Source organism: Macaca fascicularis, chromosome 5, assembly GCF_037993035.2.
Source record: "Macaca fascicularis isolate 582-1 chromosome 5, T2T-MFA8v1.1".
In the NCBI taxonomy this organism is placed as follows: domain Eukaryota; kingdom Metazoa; phylum Chordata; class Mammalia; order Primates; family Cercopithecidae; genus Macaca; species Macaca fascicularis.
In genome coordinates, this window is record NC_088379.1 from 130,029,306 (window position 1) to 130,046,118 (window position 16,813).

The following is a 16,813-nucleotide window of genomic DNA, read 5'->3' on the forward strand; positions in this document are numbered from 1 at the left end:
TGTTTCCCTCTCTGCACCAGGAAGACAAGGATGACTAAATTACCAGTGACTCTTTTCAAAGTAAAAACCACTAACTTACATTTGCATAACAAACCTTAATTTTGTTTACAGTGCTTTTCCTGGTTATTTGCCTATAACTTACTTCCCCCCCATAGTCTTATTTCTTTGTTTTGTTGAAGATGCTGTAAGTTGCAGTTCTAGGCTGTCTCTGAGAGTCACACTTTCCCTAAGTTTTCTGTCACGTATATACAAAATATACCCATTAATAAACTTGTGTTTGTTGTTCTCTTGTTAATCTGTCTTTTATTACAAGGTCCCAGATGAGAATTTAGGACAGTAGGAAAATTATTTATCTGCTATATATGCAATTTAATATATACATATCCTTCATTATAAAGATATTGGACTATTGCATGCTGTGCTTAACTCAGCTAAGTGTGAGGACATGAGTAGGAGCTTTAGCATTAGCCCGATCTTTGAAGTTGCGCACTCTGAAGTTTTGCTGAAAATCAACTGACAAAAGACAGGTTAATTAAAAAAAGGCATACAAATGTATTTAAGCACAGTTTTACTTCACACAGGAGTGTTTAGAATGAAGCCCAAAAGATACAGAAGAAACTGCCCATTTTCATGATTTGGTTCAAAGAAGTATGGGCAGCTGGGTAGAAATATCATTGAACAATAAGGGTACAATCTAATGCTAATTGGCTGAGCATGGAAACCCAGCAAGGCTTGTCTGTCTAGATTGTTCTTGGCCTTACTGTGCAGGATTCCTTCCTTCCGGGTATTTGGCAGGATCTTGTCTGGAATGGGGGTCTTATGACCTACAATCAGATAAAGTAGGTCAGCTAATTTCTTTATGGCCAGTTTTTACACAGAAAAGGAAGGCAGCATTAGTGTAATATTTTGAGGCTTTATGTCTGGCTTTGGGGAAAACGGAGTTTGGTTTTTATGAACCACCTTGAAAAAGAGATTCTAGTTTCTATGGCTGGCCTTGAGGCAGAATAAGGGGCAGAGACAGGAGGGCAGAAGGTCAGAGAGGGCTGCTACTGAGGCTTTTGTTTTAGTATCGTTCTGAGCCCTACCAGTATCCTCTTTGTCCATTTCTTCATAAGAATATGTTGGCTGAAAAGAATGACACCAACATATAAAAAATGGCTTAGACCCATTTTGGCAGTTCTTTTGATAAATTTCCTAACTTACTTCCTATCTGCTATTTTCTTATCACTACTAAGTTGTTATCTGTTACTTCCTTCAACTTTGTGTCTGTCAATAGTAAATTATATCCTCATTTATGGTTTGTACTGGACTTTTCTTTCCCCTTTAGAAATCAAATAGCTATGATTTTTAACTGTTAGAGTAAAATTAAATAGATTTTTAAGCGACAATATGAGGCTTCTTTTATAAATAAATACATAAAATTGGACATTTTTTAGTCCTCAAATTTTTTTACTTTCTAGTTTTTTAAACACACTTATTTTTAATTCTAAATACTTCAGTAATTGTAACTTATAATTAATAGAATTACAAACATTTGGAATTATTTTAATATTTTAAACAAAAAGAGAATACAGTAGAGAAGTAACCAGTGTGCCAGATGCAGAAAGAATATTTCAAACACTTGTTACTTGTGGGCTTGGGAAGGTCCCTAAATGCCATGGGACCTCCAACCCAGCCAGTATCTAGGCTCTTTACACTATCACGAGAAGGAATTCAAAGATGAGTCAGAAAATAGGAAAGTACAGAGACTGATTGCAAAGCAAAAAGTACACACTCAAGGGAGTGCAGGCGTACCCGAGAGAGTTGTGCAGTAGACTTTGGGGTTTCTATCTATTGGGGTTTTTTTTAACCAAGGGATGAAACATTTAACAAATTTCCTGGAAAAGAAGTGGAGATTTCTTGGAACTGTGATACCATCTATTTTTATACCAAATATGAGTGTTCTCAGAACTGTCATGGCACTGGTGGGTATGTGATTTAGTACATGAATGAGCATATAATGAGGTCCTTGGAGAAACCTAGGTCAAATCCAGCACCACGTTTAGTCCAGATGGTCTTAGCCAGCTTGTTCCACACCTTGGTTTTTCAGAGTCTTATCAGCCTCTAGCCTCTAGTCTTGTAAAACTTCTGCCTAGTGTGTTTTATTCTCCTGTGACTACCTGTATTAATCCTATCTTACAATTGCATATACATTTATACATTATAGTGTGATAAATTGTTTAATATGTAAGCTATTTATAATTTAATATATAAACTAGTTAATATATAATAGTATATATTTTTATAACATATAATATAAAACAATATGTATATCAATCAGTAAAGAAAAAAATAGAGGCTGGTAATAATATTGCTTGTGAATCTATAACCTATAATTACAAAGAACAGTTTTTTGATCAATTAAAATATAGCTTATATATTTTAATAGATTGCATATTATAAACAGTATAAACTATATATAAAGTTTTTAATATAATTGTTTTATGTATTATAACATAATATATATATAATTACATATTAGTTTATACATAAAATTATAGTTTACATATTAGTTTATATATTCATACATTTATACGTAACTTATATGTATTATATATAATACTTTAAAGTATATACATAGTAATTATCTAGTATATAGTATATTAGTTGAAATATTAAACTTAAATAAATGTTATGATATATAACTATAAATTATAAAGATAAACTTGCTTTTTAAATGTGATCCTTGATGTATTTTTTGAAATAAATACAGCAGGAATTTATCCGCAGTAGTAAAACTTCTGAAATCTTACACACAAATAGCCATGTCTGATAAAACTGTTTTTGACTTGTATCATTTTTCCATTTATACTATAGTAATAGCTGTGTTGTTAGAAAATTTCTAACACATTTTCATCTGTTAAATTTTGAAGTGTCATCTCTTTTTATTTTTTCTGAAATTTGGTTTAGATAAAAGTTAAAATTATCTGTATAGTCCTAATATAAACAATCCTTTTTCAAACACAGATTGAGGCTTGCTGTATTTTTTACTTATATATCCTGAGTATATTATTTCCTTTCTTTGTGATGCAGGATAGGTGGAATGGGGAGAGATTCAGTGTCAGATATAACTGAGACGAATGCCAGCTTCAACATTTTAAAACATTGTCGCTGCTTTATTACAGCCTCTAGGAATATGTCTATTTGAAAGCATGGACCTACTTTCCTGGTATAGCCACTATTGCTAAGAGATTAGCTTTGAATTTTAAAATTTAATGTATCCTTTCCTTTACTGTGTCATAACAGTTATACCTTTCCTCTGTATAAATTTCCTATAATCAAACATAACAGTCATAAATATGTTTCATAAAGAAGAGGATATTTATTATCTAATAAAAAGAAAACTTACTGCAAGAATAATAGTGTATGCATCAAGCAATAAAGAAAGGAAAAAAAATTAGAAGCTGGTGATAAGGTTGCTGGTGAATCTACAGTTCATGACTTTCATCATGATGAGAACCAGCTCCTTCCTTTGATCAATTTTATTTGGTCTATAGTTTTAGAAGACAGTTTTTCATGGGTCACTCAATCCTTCATTGTTGCATAATGTGCCAAAAATATGAGACCCTGAGCTATTTTTCAGGTTTGTGTTTTTGGACACCAGTCTTAAGGGGTGAGATATATCTTCTTCTGGGACGAACAGATTTACTTCTTGTCATTAAAAAACATGGATTCCCCGATCTCAATGTTCCTCTTCTATAATTCTACTCACTTTGTGTGCAAACATGATTTACACCTTCCTCATCACTCTCAAGGGATTTAGGGACAAGAACTAAGACAAACATACTAATACTCATGCTACTTGCTGTGCTATGAGTAATAAAGTCTTTTGTCTCTGATCCAAGAGTCTCCTGTCTTCTACCAGCATCAAAGAAAAAGAAACAGATTAACATTTTAGCTCATAACTATAGGGCAAACTTACATATCAGACCCATTCTTATGATAAGAATGGGATTCTGACATGACTTTTCAGAAGAGAAAGTACGATCAAGGTTCAGGGTTAAAAGAAGAGTCCCTAAGATCTGATAGAGAATATTTTTGCCCAATTGGTGGTCAAGGATGAAGACAATAAGGTTTCCCACTTTTCTAACTCTTTTTTTTCCCAGATGGAGTCTCACTTTGTTCCCTAGGCTGGAGTGCAGTGGTGCGATCTCTGTTCACTGCAAGCTCCGCCTCCCAGGTTCATGCCATTCTCCAGCCTCAGCCTCCTGAGCAGCTGGGACTACAGGCACGCAACACCATGCCCAGCTATTTTTTTCTTTTTTCTTTTTTTTTGCATTTTTAGTAGAGACAGGGTTTCACCTTGTTAGCCAGGATGGTCTCAACCTCCTGACCTCCCACCAGGTCCCTCCCAGAACAAGTGGGAATTATGAGAGCTACAAGATGAGATTTGGGTGGGGACACAGAGCCAAACCATATCACATGGCATGCTATTAGAATGACAATTGCTGTCCATACTGAGCTCTCTTGGAAATACAGGCTTACACAAGTCTGGCAGTCATGACCCTCTATATTCAGTGGCTTGTTATGCCCTAGGGCATGAAAGCAGCACCTCAAAAGCTCAGCATGGCCACTGAGGTCTTCTGCTACAGAATAGAGCCAAACATAGGCTCCTGACATATTTCACTTGCAGGAGGGGTGTTCAGTCCTTTGCCAGATGCTATGTTGCTAAGGGATGTTAACTCCCTTCCCAGATCCTTTGACTTTGTGAAGCTCTTTGAAATCAATTGAATAAACAGCAGCAGGAGTTTGTAAACTTTACAGATAGCATCAACACCTCACACATGAAGCTACTGCTTTTCAGTCCTTAACCAAAATGTCCTAGATAAAGTATAGAACCCAAGGGTCAGCATAATTGGCCGAACTTTAGAAAGCTATATTAGCACTAGATGACTTGGTCAACAACTGGCCCCATCTGCAAATTTTTACATACTTGAGTCATTGCCAATTGTCTGGCTGTCTGGTACACTGAATGACAACAATAATTTCTTATCCAGAGTAAAGAACTCTAGGTATCTCTTGCCCAACAGATATACAAAATATAAATCAAGGTTAACCCCAAGGGGTTAACAAGTATATTGATGAATCCTTGTTGTGTGGATTTAATAGGTATACACAAATGTTTTAGACATCATTAATACTGACCAAGGCACATATTCACATCTCAGAATACATAAGGCTGGGCTTTTGGATGAGGCATTTAATAGAAATTTTACCTCTCTTACCTGCCTCAAGCTACAGGACTCATAGAGTGTCATATGGTGTACTTAAACGAATTCAAACTCAATTCAATTTTAAAAATGGCATAGTTTAGTCACAAACATCAGGTGTCAGTTCTAATATCATTTTTTAGTGTTTGTTTACTGACAGCTTTTAAGTTTTACCATTCCCTCTTCCCCTCCTGCCCCATATCTCAGCAAGATGATAAGAAAGCCCAGTTGCTCCCTCTTTTGGCATTAGTGGGAACTTTGAACCAATCTTATGTGGAAACCTTTACTCTGATCTCACTTCCTAACTTAGATAAGAACCCAAGCCAATCTCCTTTCCCTACTCTCTCAAGATGTTTTAAAGCCTTCTGAAAGCTACCTCCTCTCGCCTTAGAAAGTCTCATGTCTGCAACAGATATTTTTATAGTTTCTTGGTGTGCATGAGTCATCACTGTCAACATCTGAACCAAATTTTGGGTAACCTCCATCTTGCTTCTGAGGGAAAGGAATGGCACCAACTCTCCATGCTAGACCTGTGATTCCTGCCAAAAGTGAACCTATTTTCCTCTGTTTGATGAAAGCCACATTGCAGGAGGGCATTGTTCCCAGCAGCTCTTGAAAAAGTAACTGCATTGTAACTTTAACCTTTTTCATGCCCATCTTCTGTGTCTTTCTGAGGCAGACTCTTTGAGGTTAGAATTGCTGTTCTAGTTCTAATGGTTGACTCCAGTCACAGCATGTGGCTTGGCACCCTTGAAAATAAACTGCCATATTTTTGGCTTTTTAGATCATCTATAGTCTATAATTGTGTGACTTTTGTTGCAAGGCCATCCAACAATGGTCCAAAAGTTAAGATATTCAAAGAGCATTCTATATTCCCTACCATTTACAGGCACTTGTTATGGATCAATGAAATAGCCACCTCAAAAATTAATGCAAATATATTACTAACTTTATCTCTTTTATATTCTCATGGTCCCCGTTCCATATTAAGGCAGTTTTGCCACTGAATGCAGCTATCCCCTGAAATAGTTTGTCCCCTGGATAATGGCAAGGATGAAAGATGTAGAAGGTATGTAGAACTAATTTGAAAGTTCTTGTTCCCAATCCTGACAATCCTTGGGTGTGATGCATTTTTCTTTCTCTTAACCACAGGTGAGCCTGCCACCCCACATCTCCGGGTGGAGGCCTGGCCAGAAGGAGGCCTAAAATCTCAAAATTCATTTTGGTTCAGCCATCTGGATTTGCTTTTTCAATTTACATGACTAAAATCATGAAGACACTGACCACATCACTGAGCACACTGCTCCCTCAGTTCTACTATGGTTGTCCTCTTGGGCCAAAGTGAGTACTATAATGGGTTCTACATATCTTATGAAATCAATCTTGCCCTACTTGCAACTGACTCCCCTGAACAAAAGGTAGGGGTTTGAGTAGAGAGTGATTAGAGAAAAGGTGAGTTTATAATGCTGGGATAGAGCACACCAAGGTTGTGGTCACGAAAGGAGAGCAACTCTAGCACCTGATGAGGGTATCAAACTCCAAAGGTTGCAAAGAAGGAAGAATGATTAATGCTGTCTTTGTCCTCTAGATACGACACTGCAACCTGGCAAAACAATCAGATGGTCTGCCTGAGTAAAGGAGCATTTGCCATTGGTAATCTGACCCTTTGCTGAGAAAACAGAAAAAGTTATGTGTACCTGGCCAGCTCTGAACTATTTTGTTGTTCTTGATGCTATCAATAGCCTTGATGTCTAGGTGCCCTTGAGTTATATCATATACAATGGTTGAGGCTGCAATTTCTAAGTAACCCTGCCCGTGTGTATTCACCAAATCAAGGTAATGATGATCCCAAATAGGTTCAAAACATATACAGACAAGAATAACCTGTGTACATTCAGATTTTATGTTTGTATGCGGGAGATCATGGACCAAAATATTTCTCTCGATGGGGGTAGGGACTGCTTTCTGGCCCGTGTATTACTCCCTTGTACTTATTGGCAATGACACTAAAAGAGCAAGAGATTAGTTGCAACTCTCCTGTATGGGTAATAATGAATAAAAGACTTGGCCTCAGACTGCAACCTGGCTGCGTAAAATATGACTTACTGATCCTGCTAAAACATATTCATTATTGACTGATTTTGGGATTCTGGGGATATAGTTGAGGCCAATACTGTGGGTTGGAATCCTACTGTTTGACAGATTGTTAATTAAATGCTTTGTAAAAATTGAATGGGTTTGGTTGCAGCCTCTGCCAGTCAGATTAATCAGAGTGACCAATGTAGTACATTAAAAAATTTTCTAGAAGCCAAGTCATATTAGGACCAAATGGAGGAAATGGTTGGGAGATATTCCTGGGTCTTCTGCATTCCTTGACTTGCTGGACGTGCCAAGTAGACCCTGTCTGCTCTTTATCTGGGCCATTTTTCAGGGTTGCATTACTAAAGAGATTATATAGTTAACACACGAAAAACAGTGTTTTTCAGGGTTTTTCTAGGAGTATTTGAGTTGTGTCCTTAAGGGTGTCATTGAGGGATGACGTAACATGTACCAAAGGCACAAAGATAAGGCTTGCTCACTGATTGCTATAAAAGTGGTGGATGCTCCCCAGCTCAGAATTTCTCTCTGGTGCTATTAGGTTGGTGCAAAAGTAATGGCAATCTTTGTCATTACTTTTAATGAAAAAATCCAGTTACTTTTGCACCAACCTAATACATTCCATCCTGTGTGCAGATATTTTCTGGAACTTCATGTCACCTCCACTCCTACCCATGACTGTTGGATTTAGGGACAAAGAAAACTGATACAAAATGCTAATGCTCATGTGGTCTACTGTGCCGTAAATAATAACCTGTGTCTGACCCAGGAGTGTTGTTTCTTCTGGCAGCATCCATGCGATAGTAACAGGCTAAATAATGAGCTTGTAAGTATAGAGTAAATTCAAGTCCTAGACTCAACATGTAATACTAGGCATGTTCTATCAAGCTGGTTCTTTCCAATTCATCCGTTAGTTGGTTTGCATATTAGATTCAATTTTTCCTTTAATTACTAGCATGCAAGAAGGGGACTAGGGTAATCAGTTCTTTGCTGATCTTTTGAGAAGAGTATAAAGAAATACTTCAGTTTGAGATTGGTTGTTAAACTACAACTACTAGAAGCAGGTCCAGGTGGTTACTAGGAGTTAAGATTTATACCACCCAGAGAACTCAGTCTAGGGAAATAATGCATACCCACATTTTTTGTTTGTTTGTTTTGTAAACTACTTTTCAAGTTTCTTTTTAGGCTACAAATCAGGTTTGTTTCCTTGGTTACAAAGGCCAATTTACTTGGACAATGAGTAAGGTAACTATCTTGACTCAGACTTTTAAAAGAGAAAAAAAATTTTTACATGTGCATGTGTTATTTAATAAGCTTTTGAAACAGCTCTTGAATGTTAAGGTGACTTTTGAAATAATACACGTTTTCCTTAAAATGGGATTAAATATCACCAATAATATTGTCATTATTTGAATGTTTAAACCAGGAATAACATGTGTTACCCATATATATTCTTTCACTCATTCTGTTAAAAGAATCCTAACTAGATAGAAAGTATTACTTCCATATTTCAGAATATAAAGTTGAAACTAGAAGGTTTATACAATGTTGCGGGAAGTCAGGGATGCCAAACTGAGGGAACAGCTGGACCCCTGGTAGAGGAACATAAATTGTGAAGATTTCATGGACATTTATCAGTTCCCAAATAATACTTTTATGATTTCTTATGCCTGTCTTTAATCTCTTAATCCTGTTATCTTTGTAAGCTGAGGATGTACGTCACCTCAGGACCACTGTGATAATTGTGTTAACTGTACAAATTTATTGTAAAACATGTGTGTTTGAACACTATGAAATCAGTGCACCTTGAAAAAGAACAGAATAACAGCAATTTTTAGGGAACAAGGGAAGACAACCATAAGGTCTTACTGCCTATGGGGTTGGGCAAAAAGAGCCGTATTTTTCTTCTTGCAGAGAGATTATAAATGGACGTTCAAGTAGGAGAGATATCACTAAATTCTTTTCCTAGCAAAGAATATTAATATCAATACCCTGGGAAAGGAATGCATTCCTGGGGGGAGGTCTCTAAATGGCCGCTCTGGGAGTGTCTGTCTTATGCAGTTGAGATAAGGACTGAGATATGCCCTGGTCTCCTTCAGTACTCTCAGGTATATTAGGGTGGGGAAAAACTCTGCCCTGGTAAATTTGTGGTCAGACTGGTTCTCCGCTCTTGACCCCTGTTTTCTGTTGTTTAAGATGTTTATTGAGATAATACGTGCACCACTGGACATAGACCCTTAACAGTCGTTCTGCTTTTGCCCTTTACTTTGTGATCTTTATTTGACCCTTATCAGTGGTTCTGCTTTTTCCTTTTGTCCTGTTCCCTCAGAAGCATGTGATCTTTGTTCTGCTTTTTGCCCTTTGAAGCATGTGATCTTTGTACCTACTCCTTGTTTTACACCCCCTCCCCTTTTGAAACCCTTAATAAAAAACTTGGTGGTTTGAGGCTCAGGTGGGCATCATGGTCCTACTGATATGTGATGTCACCCCTGGTGGCCCAGCTGTAAAATTCCTCTCTTTGTACTCTTTATTTCTAAGCCGGCCAACACTCATGGAAAATATTAAGAACCTAAGTTGAAATATTAGGGGCAGGTTCCCCCGGTAATGCAATTTGATGATAGTTCAGAGATAACATGTAGAAGATTTGTATTTAAAATGAAATATTTCTGATATTAGGACCTTTTTCCTTTAATTTTTACTATACAGCTACTGATTTACTGAGGAATAAGTTATACAAAGCATGTACAGAACATAAAAAATGTTAGAATAGGGCAAGAAATTCTTACCACTCTTTCCTTCTTCCTCAAGTTGTCATCTCTAAAAGACAGAGAAAAAGAGAAAGAAGATGAGGAGAGCCAGATAGAAACAGAAAAGGGAGGAACTAAATGTGGGACGAAAAAGTTAAGCTCTATAAAATGTTACTTTTATTGCTTGAATGACAAGACAGTATGATTCACTTAATTAATCATTGATTGAATGTGTAGTTCCCTTTTATCACTTTTAATAAAATAGGCAGTTTGAAAAATCATTATGTCAGAACGCATCTGGAGAGCTGAGAAGTGATACATAATTTTTACCCTTGAAGACTTCCTCAGAATGTGAAAAATATAATAAAGATTTTCAATAGATTTTAAAAATGAGAAAAATCACTTCACAGATAAAATTTTAAATGTTAAAAAGATAGAATTCCAAAAAAAGTACAGGAAGGACTGAAACTGTCAAATTGTTCAACTTAGCATTAGGTTATGAACATAGGACCAAATCTTTTATCATCAAAGACATATTACTGAAACACGGTATGTTTTTAATAATCTGTTACTACAGATAATGGAGACCCTTTCAAAAATATAGCTAAAGGGGCTGGGCAGAATGGCTCATGCCTGTAATCACAGCACTGTGGGAGGCCTAGGTGGAAGATCCATTGAGTCCAGGAGTTCAAGGCTGCAGTGAGCTATGATCACACCAGTGTCTTCCAGCCTGAGTGACAGAGCAAGACACCGTCTCCAAAAATAAAAAATGATTAAATATATATATGTAAACAGTGTGTGAAGAGGTGTGTGTGTGTGTGTGTGTGTATATATATATATATATATCAATAAAGTCATTCTCAGGAAAGAGAAGCATTTTTAGATATTTTAACAGAGATAATCTAAAGAATTGTTAACTAAGTATAAAGTTGTTTTCTAGTTACTGAAAAGGCCTAACTATGATAGAAGTAGCAACAGCAGAAAGCAGCTCCCATTGTTTGAAAGACATTTGAATTACTAAATCTTGAGAGCTGGTGAAGGGGCAGTGTGGAACAGAAATTCAATATATCTGAAGACAGGGCACATCTGACTGGAGCTGATACCAATGAGGTACATGAACTGACTGGCCCTGCAAGTGTTGAAAAAAATCATAAAATGGACTTGATATTTTATGAAGTAACTGCTGGTCAGAGTAAAGAAGAATTACTAGGTTATGCTCACAGGAACAGAGAACAGTGTCAGGAAGCAGCAGGAAGTGAGAGTAAGGAAGATGTCCCCTCTTTCTCTTCCAGTTTTGCAATCTCCTCCATGTGTGCCTTATGAGCAGAGTCTAACAGGGAGCCAGCCAACAAAACAGAAATCTTTCCAGAGTCTTAGCTGCAGTGTCACCAAGTAGATGCTGAGACAGTAGTAGCTGATACTGGACACAGTTCACCTCTTTAGCAACAGTGCATGCATCCTCACACTTTCTATACGTATTTATGTTTCCATACAACAACCATAATACCATATGTTTCTGCCTAACAAGATGCAACTATTATTCACAGCACAAAGACATTCTCCAAAATGAAGAGTCTCAAAATCCCAAGAATCATATTCATTTCTGATAAACATTCACATTATCCATCTCTGAGCTGTGTCAATTGTTTTAAAACTAAAGTAAAAATTCCATTTGCAGTAAACCCTGTAGGTTGGATTAGAGTAAGAGATATTAGTATAAACTCATGTTAATTTTAATATGGCTACATACAGAAGTATAAATTGAAAAATAATTATGGATATATATGTATGTAAAGGTGTATATCTATCTATACATAGATATCTAGACAGATATCTATATATCTATGGAGATTATATCTATAGATAGATATCTATGTATCTATATCTATCTATATCTATATAGATTATTTCTATAATCTATATCTATAATCTATAATACAGTATATCTATCTATCTATAGATATATCTATAGATAGCTATACTGTATTAGTCCATTTTCAAACTGCTGTAAAGATACTCCTGGGATGGGCAATTTTTAAACAAAGAGGTTTAACTGACTCAGTTCCACATAGGTGGGGAGGCCTCAGGAAACTTTATGGCAGGGGGCAAAGAGGAAGCAAGGCACATCTTCACAAGGCAGCAGGAGAGAAAGAGAGTGAAAGAGGAACTCCCAAACATTTTAAAACCATCAGTTCTGGTGAGAATTCACTTGCTATCATGAGAATAGTATGGGAGAAACTGTCCCTATGATCCAGTCACCTCCCACAATGTCCCCCCCTTTCCACATGGGGATTACAACTTGAGATGAGATTTGGGTGGGGACACAGAGCCAAACTGTATCATATACTTTTACAAATATGTTGTACATATATTTTATATGTTTATATATTTCACATATGTGTATTTTATATATTTAGTATAAATATAAAGGTAGATGAATATATAAAACATCTGAGTATTTTAGTACACATAAATACTAGTATAAATATATAAGTATATAAAATATACACATGTAAAAAAAAAAACAGTTACATAGGGCAATGAAACCTCAGTGGCAATGAGCTGACTCAGACACCAGATATTGGTTTCTAAATTGTATTCTTCAATGAGGAAATGGTGTTCCTTGGAGAAACGGTTGATTTGGGTGGGACCAAGAGAGGAAAAACCGAAGATGATTCTGGAGCATCTTGCAGTGCCACAGAATAAGGGAGTACTAAAAAAAAAATTTTATAAAAGATGAGACCTATCAAAAGGACACAGGAGCCAACAAGAAAGAGTTCCTAATGACCAAAGACAGAACAATGGAAGCAACAATAATTTTACTATTGGACTAAAACCTAAAGAATAAAATAAATATTCATGAGTCAGAAAAGATATAAAATATTGAATAAAAAAAGAACAAAAGGGATAAACCTTTGTTTTAGAACACTTCCAAGTAATGTAATATACACCTTTGCCTTTGTTGCGGGAAGTCAGGGACCCCGAAGGGAGGGACCGGCTGAAACCGTGGCAGAAGAACATAAATTGTGAAGATTTCATGGACATTTATTAGTTCCCCAAATTAATACTTTTATAATTTCTCACGCCTGTCTTTACTATAATCTCTGAATATAAATTGTGAAGATTTCATGGACACTTATCACTTCCCCAATGAATATCCTTGTGATTTCCTATGCCTGTCTTTAATCTCTTAATCCCGTCATCTTCTTTGTAAACTGAGGAGGATGAATGTCACCTCAGGACCCTGTGATTGTATCAACTGCACAAATTGTTTGTAGAGCATGTGTGTTTGAACAATATGAAATCTGGGCATCTTTAAAAAAGAACAGGATAACAGCGATGTTCAAGGAACAAGAGAGGTAACTTTGAACTGACCGCCGGTGAGCTGGACAGAACAGAGCTATATTCCTCCTCTTTCATAAGCAAATAGGAGAAATATCGCTGAATTCTTTTTCTAGGCAAGGAACATCCCTGAGAAAGAGAATGTGCCCTGATGATAGGCTTATAGATGGCTCCTTTTTAAGGCATCCCATCTTTTATGGTTGAAGCTGAAGGGATGAAATAAGCCCCAGTCTCCTGTAGTGCTCCCAGGCTTATCAGGTGGACAAAAAGTCCCACCTAATAAATTTTGGTCAGACAGGTTATCTGCTCTCAAACCCTGTTTCCTGATAAGATGTTATCAATGACAATGCTTGCCTGAAACTTCATTAGCAATTTTAATTTCACCTCATCCGGTGGTCCTGTGATCTTGCCCTGCCTCCATTTGCTTTGTGATGTTTTATTACCTTGTGAAGTATGTGATCTCTGTGACCCACACCCTATTCGTGCATTCCCTCCCCTTTTGAAAATCGCTAATAAAAACTTGCTGGCTTTACGGCTCAGGGAACATCGTGGATCCTGCCAATATGTGATATCTCCCCCGGACACCCAGCTTTAAATTTCTCTCTCTTGTGCTCTTTCCCTTTATTTCTCAACCCAGCTGAGACACTTAGGAAATAGAAAATAATCCATATTAAATATCAGGAGCAGGTTCTCTCGATAGCCTTCAGGATATAAGTTTAATTTCTTTCCCTTGACTTCACGCTGGATTTGGGGATTCACTTGCAAAGAAAAGAGCAGAGAAAGAGGACCACAAATAACTTTACAGTGGAAAAAAGGGCAGATTCACCAAGAGGATCAAGGTTGACATCACAGGTGATAATTCATGTTGCTACCAAGTACCTCAGGTATCTGATGTGATGAGAAAACACATAATTTCTTCAGTGTTCTTCTCAAATATTTAAATCCCCATTTTAATTATAAGACAACATCAGACAGATTTAACAGGAGAAACATACAAAATACCTGAAGGTTACTCTTGAGCACCAAGACCTCCAAATTGTCAAAGCTCAAAGTTACAGGCATAGAAGCAAAAGGTCAGAACAGAATATTAGAAGTAATTGTGACAGGAGCCATTCCTAGTTTCACCTCTTGACTGTTTGATATAAGGGTTAACCTATCCTTAAGAAACAGAGACTTATTTGATAGATTACTTTAACTTAAAGATTCTCCAATGGCCTTATCATGCCTATCTTAGAATTTCAATGTAGTCTAAATGCATCCTTCCAAACTACCTTCCTTCCCCGTCTCCTGCATTCAGGCTCAGACCTACATCATGGTCTGATAGCTCTGCCAGCATCTCCCGGCTTCCTCCCCATTTGCTATCGCAAGTATTTTCCCCTAATAAATTTATGACACATATAATTATGACTTGTTAACTGCTTCTCCCAGAATCTAGATTACCATAAAATGAAGAGATTTATATAATTAAAACTTAGAAGCTATTGGGAGAGGCCACATGGAGTTGGAACTCAGACCTTTAAGGAAGAGATGCTGCTCGGCTTGAGATGGTGGCTCTGAGCTGGGAGGAGAAACCCCATGATGCTATGGCATGAATTTTCACTGCCAGGGTGAATTATTGCTAGAGTGATATTCACAGAAAGAGAAAGGTGACAATAAGCCACCAGAAGGAAACATCACGAAGCTAGATCCTGCTCTCTCCTCTAGCCCCATATCTTCCTCTTGCACTTGGTATTGACACAGCCTAAGAAAGACCAGCTGGCAAAGCAGAAATATAGTTTGTAGAGTCCCTGTCCTCACACTTATAAAGCAGAGTATAGAAAGTTGAACTCGGAGTTAAGAAACAATAACTTAATAACAGGCACATGCACCCACACATCAAATGGATATGCTAGAGTAATTTGGATATGCCATCCATGTTGGAGTTGATGTGTTAAGCAATTTTTTTTTTTTTTTTTTTTTTGAGACAGGGCCTCACTCCATTGCCCAGGTTGGAGTACAGTGGCATAATCTCGGCTCACTGCAACTTCTGTCTCCCAAGTTCAAGCAGTTCTCATGATTCTCCTGCCTCAGCCTCCTGAGTAGCTGGGATTACAAACATGTGCCACCTCACCCTCCTACTTTTTGTAGTTTTAGTGGAGACGGGGTTTCATCATGTTGGCCTACCTGGTCCTGAACTCCTGACCTCAAGCCATCCACCCACCTCAGCCTTCCAAAGTGCTGGGTTTACAGGCATGAGCCACCACACCCAGTCTGTGTTCAGCCTTATATACTCATGTAAATGCTAATCTTTATTTTTTATTTATCTACACTCCTGTATAAATATAGCATATTATATCATTTAGTACTAAAAAATTTCTGCCTCAAGGCATCATATAGTTAAGCTTTTTCTATTTCCAGAATTTAGATTCCTTTTTTTTTAAGAAACAGAAGCAGTTCTTTTTTTTCCCCTGGGAAGTATATCTTAAATACAATGGCAATGCTAGAGAATAGTCACATTTTGCTTTTCTTAAGAGGTTGATGTTTTAAAATAATATTAAACACAATGCCTGAAACATATTATGGGATTAATAAATGCATGTTATACAGATTAATACTATTATACACATCCTATTTTGGAATGTAGCACAATAATAATTCAAAATTACTAATATTTCTTAATTTTTACTATGCTCCACACATTGCACAATGCATGACTTACTCTTTTATCTCATGTTGGTTACATAGTTCAGTTTATTCACTGCATATGCCACTGTGTTAGAGCAGATAATATAGCAGACATGGTCTTTTGCCATTTTATAGCATATAGTTTCCAAGGAAAGAAATCCATTAAACAACTGCTCTAAGATTAAGTTGAAATATTTTCATTGAAGGAAGGATGGGGCCGAAAGGAAAACTAGTGGAATATTACTCAATTTGGAATGTATGAGGATATTATTTGAGGAGATTGAAATTTACTCTGGGACCTGAAGGGGGGGTAGTTTTGGTTAGGGAAAGGAGAAGAAACGAAGATAAAGATATTGCCAAAGAAACGGAGCAGTGTGGGTCAATGCTTCCTGGCAAGAATGAGCACGGAGCATTGTGGTAGAAGCACCTCACCCACATCACGTTGCTTCCAGACCACTGTCTGAAGCAGGCATATTTATTTGTTAATTATTTCCCTTTTTAGAAGACTCATAGAGGACAAAAGACTTAGTAAGTTGCATAAGGCCATGGAATGATAGCACATTGTGGCTGAATTTGAATGCAGGAATAAAAAGCCCACATTTTTAACTATTGAGAAGAGAGCTCCTCCTTCTGTTGTAACACATTTTAGAGGGTGGTTCAGTGAGCAGAACACAGGATGAATTGCCTTCTGAACCAAATCGACAGTTAATAAAT